Source organism: Lipotes vexillifer, unplaced genomic scaffold (assembly GCF_000442215.2).
Source record: "Lipotes vexillifer unplaced genomic scaffold, Lipotes_vexillifer_v1.1 scaffold837, whole genome shotgun sequence".
Lineage (NCBI taxonomy): Eukaryota > Metazoa > Chordata > Mammalia > Artiodactyla > Lipotidae > Lipotes > Lipotes vexillifer.
In genome coordinates this window covers 103,456-109,599 of record NW_006775771.1, presented here as the reverse complement: position 1 = coordinate 109,599, position 6,144 = coordinate 103,456, and the positions used below count along the sequence as shown (strand labels likewise).

General features: G+C 39.6%; 1 protein-coding gene across 1 annotated transcript in view; it reads left to right on the top strand.

Annotated features, from left to right (window-relative positions):
* The window catches only part of LOC103085585 (SLIT-ROBO Rho GTPase-activating protein 1), a gene marked incomplete at its 3' end in the record, with an annotated part of 235,377 nt that overhangs the window by 140,332 nt on the left and 88,901 nt on the right, over window positions 1-6,144 (top strand). The gene's annotated exons all lie outside the window — the stretch shown is intronic.

Sequence of the window (6,144 nt, the reverse complement as noted above, 5' to 3'; positions counted from 1 at the left end):
GTAGGGAATGCAGCTACTTGCTCAATAAGACTGGCTTTTGGTTTTTATGTTTATAGGACAAGGGTTCTCCACCATCTCCTCAGCTTCATACTCAGGGTGTTTGGTGCCTATACCAATAGCTGTACATCTATTCAGTAAGTAATTATTAGTTTCAGAAAGTGGGGGGAAAAACCACCTTGTAGATTAAAGACATTTATGTTTCAAAGGGACCCCTTCAAACAAAGTTTTAAGGTCATGCAGGCCATCTGGGAAACTTCTTAGTCATGTTTGATGTGTCCCATTATATTTGATTTCTGACCTAGAAATGGAATTTAGCAAACTCAAAGTTTTCTTTTGCTCTCTTAAATAGGAAAAAAAAAAAAGTTTCAAACAAAGGAGAAATTTTAAAAATTTGTAAATAAGAACATATTAAGAAGAGACCACGTAGAGAAATATCCTATGTATCTTAAAACATAGAGATTTTTAAAAAATAGTTTAGACTGAGCCAGGAAAGTAATTTTCTCGTACGTCAGCCCTTTCTGCCAAGACCTCATTTGGTTCAATGGGCTTTTTGTGTCTTGTCCTCTATGAGTGAGAGATGGTGTCCGGTCTTGGAAAGGTTACTTCGATGAAGAAAAACTAGTGCCCGTGCGCAAGGAGGTCACAGTTAATCCAAATTTGTATGACGCTATATGATGCTTCCCAGTCATGGGGATGCTGGCAACCTTTCAGCCAGGGCCTCTGGGGCCAGCACCTCAATTGACTTCGTTTATTTATGCATCCAGCAAAACATCTTTAAAATGCCAGGCCGGGAAGCAGAGTTAAAAGACACGTTCCCTGCCTACAAAGAATCCATTACAATAATTAACAGTCACCACAATAAGGGAACACACAACCTGTGGTAGAAACTTGAAGGCTGGAAATCTTAACCCTACTGAGGGGCCAGGATATCCTTCATAGAGGAGGGAACACCTGAAGTGAGACCTGTAGGAGATGGAGGTGGTCATCAAGCAGATGAGAACAATGAACTATTCCAGGTAGAAAGCAGAAGCGTGACACATTCAGGGAAAGGAAAGAGTTTGGTGTGACTGGACCAGGGGTTGTATGAGAGTGAGTGATGGGGTATGAGGCTAGAAAGGACTGTCATATCAAAAGGGACTTTGCATGTCTTGCGAAGCTGTAAGGATTTGTGTTTTGTATGTCAAAGTCAAGGGCTTCATAAAGTTGATGGAAACTTAGGGCTGAGAGTCAAGTGGATTTGGACTTGAATGCTTTTGTGATCTTGGGAGATGATTCAAGAGAGTGCTCTCTTCTGTCTAAGGGAGTGGGGAAGGCTGGACTGGCAGAAGAGGAAGGTGATCCTATGGGAGCTCTGGGGCTGGGATGGCCCTTTGGAGTTTGTCGCCAAGGAGGCCTCGCCTTTGTTTTGCAGACATTGGATTTGAGCTGCCCTTGGGGAGGGGCTAAGTAATCTTGGGGTGATGCAGCTCCCCTTGGTGGAGGGTAGTTCCCAAGGGTGATTCCGAGAGAGAGGTCAGCTGTAAGTTTCGACAGCCAGCAGCCAATATTCCCAGTAATTGGGGAAATGGCTCTTGAAAGAGGGCCTTAGGAATGTACAGTAAGTACACACACACCGTGCCTGCTTGTTTGCTACCTAGAAATTCTCTTCTTATCCAGATTTTCTGGGACTCAAAGAATTGTAATCCTTGGAAGCTGCCTATTTATAGCAGACTCCTGGTTACTGGAGCATTTAGTGGGGAGAACAGTCTTCTCACAGCTAACTATTGCTGATCAGCTGGAAAGTTAATAGTCATTACAGTGACAGGTATAAAATTCCACTTCCTCAAGCAGACCCAGCAGATGACATGCCTCACCTTACCATGTTTTTAAAATTAAGAATAAGAGAGGGTAAGACTGGAGCTGCTTGAGGAGCCAGATCAGCCCACTAGGACACATTTGTCATCTGCAAAGATAGGAAGCCAGGACCCATATCTGTCAAGTCCAGAGAACTTCATAGCCCTTTAGATTAAAAAGAAAGACTAGGAGGGCTTCCCTGGTGGCGCAGTGGTTGAGAGTCCGCCTGCCGATGCAGGGGGCGCGGGTTCGTGCCCCGGTCCGGGAAGATCCCACACGCCACAAAGCGGCTGGACCCGTGAGCCATGGCCGCTGAGCCTGCGCGTCCGGAGCCTGTGCTCCGCAACGGGAGAGGCCACAACAGTGAGAGGCACGTACCGGAAAAAAAAAAAAAAAAAAAAAGCAACACTAGGCTTTTCTGCTTTTATATATATATATATCATCAAGCCGTCTCCTTCTCCAGCTCTTCCATTGTTATGGTTCCAGAAGCATATTTTTTATCAAAACAGAAGGAGATGATCAGAACCAGTCTGAATTGACCTTTAGAACTTCTGTGGAGTCCTTAGTGAGCATAATGCTTGTTCTTCTTGGGAGGGGATTTTGCAACTTACTCATTTTTCAAAAATAATTCCACGTCTGTATGGAGATCCGGTTAGATGCTGGGTTCTTGACAGGTACAGCCTCATACACAGCTGTGTCGTATTCAGTTCAGTCATTGACCAAGAATCCTTTTACCCAGACTGTTCTATCAAATAAGGAGTTTGGAGCAGGTAATTCTAGGAATGTTTTTGTTTCCAAATGGATATAATAATCAGGAAGACACTTAAAGGAATACCTAATTCCAGGCATAAGTATAGGCAACAGCTTCAAGACTTAAATTTTAATCACATCAGAACCAGTTTTAGAAATAGTTGCCTATGCTTGACAGTTTTCAACGGGTAAAAAAAGGGAAGCTTTAAAAAAATAATAATACCCAATTATTCAAGTATCAGCTATTTCAAATTTAGGTCTTTAGAGCTGTAGATGAAGCCTGTTGTTCACAATAACGTAGTGATTCATCTCTAAGTCTCTAACATCAGATACTTTGCGTATGAATCTTAGTTTTGTCACTCTTGTTATCTATGTGGACCTGGGAGTGTTTGTAAACCTCTTAAGTCTCAGTTTCTGCATCTGTAAAGTAAATATAGTAACCTATTTCAGATACCTGTATGGAGATTCACGAGTCCTGCATGGAAAGCTGCTTACCCCAGTGTCTGGATTTAATGCTAATATGGTCTAACTAATTTTTAGCTGTTATCTTTGTTATTATCTATACTGTAAACACTTATTCCTTACACCTGCAATAATTATGTAATGTGAAATTACACCAGACATTATCTTAAATGTGTCCTCATTCTAAAGAGACTATGTAGCACAACTGTGATGAACACCGTCCAGATCATCACATGGTATTTGTATATCACTTATTATGAAGTTCCAAACCATGTTTGTAAACAGACTCTGAGAAATGCTCCAACATCCTTCCTTGGAGCTGAATTAAAATTTTGGTCCTCACATTTCAACAATTAATGGGAACTTAGGGGATAATGCAGTGAATACCTGTGTTGGTCAGCACCCCCTGTGCCTCTCAGGTCCCCCACAGCTATTTCACATAGACAGTCTCAACTTTGAGGCTTCACTGATTTCTTCATTCATTCAACAATGAGAGTTATTCAATTCCAGACCCTCTGTTAGGTATGGACAATGTGAGCACAGACAGAGTAGGACTCTGCTTTTACTCTCATAAGTTCTGCTTTACTGTTTTAGGAGGTCAGAAATTGGAGACTCCTTGTACACAGGGGTTTTTCATTATCAGTCCTACTGTCCTTCCCGAAGAACAAGAGGCAGTGAGGTGCCTCTTGCCCTGTTCTCCAGCCCTGCCTGCTGGAGTGATGAGATTTTGCCACCTTCTTTCCATTACTCACACTCAAGAGTGGTCTGCATCTGGGTTGGCGCTGCAGCCAGAAATTGTGTGATTCGTACGTTACACATAAAGTAATTAGCGTCAGCAGTCACCATGTAGGAAAGACCACAGCTAGCTTGCAATAATCACTTTATTTAAGCACCTTATCACATGATCTTCTGTATCAAGTTTACGAGTGTTAACAGAATTATGTAGTTTAGAGGGAGCACCATAAAATGGCAGCCTCTGAATATGTTAAATTATCTCTGCGTGTTTTAAATTATCTACAAGTCTGTCATTTCCCCATGGATTGTTTTCAAATTATTAATGTTTTTATTCTTGGTTTGCATAAATATGTGTACAAATATAATTTATTTTGTTTCTTCACCAATAATATTGACATAACCCTACCACTTTACTGAATTTTAACTGTGCACCCAGCACCGTGCCCAGCGTTTTTCACACATTAACTCATGCACCCTCACAGCTGCCCAATGAACAGGGATTATAAGCCACATCTCAGGGATGAGGAAACAAAAGGCTCAGATATAATTTGCAGAGCCAGGCTGGCTGGTACGTCTTCTTGTCTTTGCCTGTACGTCTTAGGTAGTTCGTAGTTACTATAACTGTGTTGGTGTTTTTCAGTGGTAACTGGAGATGTTACACAGCGCACACGTTAGAAACTTCTGAGATTGGGACACTGTGGGTCTTGGCCCCATTCATTTCTAATGAAAATCCTGAAGAATGATAGTTCTGGATGAGGCAGCAAAATCTGTCAGTCATTCAAGTTATAGGCAGAGATTCAAAGCAGCAGAGACTGGCTGCAAGCCACTGAGAATGACCTCACTTTGGCCTAAATGCCGTAGGTTATCAGATTCAGACTCACGGGAATTAAATTAACCCACTTTTGGTATTGTTGATTGTATAGCCTAATCTGAAAGGAAAGAGAAATTACTAGTAAGATTTGGAAATTTGAGGTCATTTTAAAATTTTTATCAAAACTAATCATATTCTATTTAAATACCCTAGTATGAAAGAAAACAAAGACATTTCATGGGAGAAAAAAAAAAACACTGTTTTCAATTAGGCCATTTAAAATAAGTTAATATTCAAGCAGATGCTTTGAGTTAATAAATGATACTAATCTAGTACAGATCTCTAAGGCTCTAACCTTGTTTTGAAGAAAAAGTCCCTAAGTTTAAAAAAATCTGAAAACTTCACATATCTATAAATAAGTCTTTCCTATTGTACAAATCTATATAAATCTATATATAAAAGAGAGTCTATTTCTTTTTGAATATAAAAATACATATTCATTGTAGAAATTTAGAAAACACCAAAAAATATAAAAATGGAAGTGAGTTACCCATGTTAATACTACCTACTGGTAATATTTCTGGCTATATCTTTTCAGCATTCATATGTATAAGCATACATGTGTACTACACAAACATACATACATATGTATTTTACAAAATTGAGATTTCATTGCAGATAGCCTGGGAACCTGCCCTTTTCATGGAAAATATCGTTAGCGTTTTCCATGTCTGGAAATAATCTTTTAAAATAGGATACTTCGCGCCTGCATAATGTTTCACTGTCGGCACGGCCGTGTTGCTTTTCCCGTTGTAGGACATTTAAATCTTTCACACATCTTTGATATTTTTCTTATGCTACATTCCTTGAAGTAGAATTATTAGGCCAGAGGGTGGCATTAGAATTTCATGCTTTGGATGAAATTCTTACTTTTTGCCTTTCTGGAGTAAAGATGATCATGGCTGTGATTTACCAAGGAGCAATCTGTCCCCTGAAAAATAAACTGACTATTTATTAGCAGAGAGCTACCACATGTGATTTAGTATGCTGATGCAACAGTGGTAAATAATATAACAAGAAGAACTTTTTCAAAGCATTTCAGTGCAGTGTAGCAGAAGAATTAAATGGTATTCTGGTGGCCTCAAGGGACAGCTTAATAATTGATGGGGAGTGATTAAATAAGTGAGAGTCGTTCAAGCTAATGCTACTAGCTGGTTCTCTTGAGTTTTATCAACCCTATGGTTAGCTCGTTTCTCTAGAAGTAAATCAAAACCAAACTATCGTTTCTTGGAGTGATGCGCTTTTCTGAAATATTTTAGAAACTATTTTTAATTTGTATTTATAAATTGCTTATCAGGATGGCTGGCACATAACTAAATGGCAGTTGTCAGTGCTGCTGTTCTTGCATTTATGTTGTTGCCTTTATTATTTAGTGACAACAGGACATATGTGATTGACCTAGCCATAAATTTAGCAGCTGAGTTACTAGATAAAAGCATTCCCCATCAGTTTAGAAGCTTCATTAAAGACTTTTTTTTTTTTTTTTTTTTTTT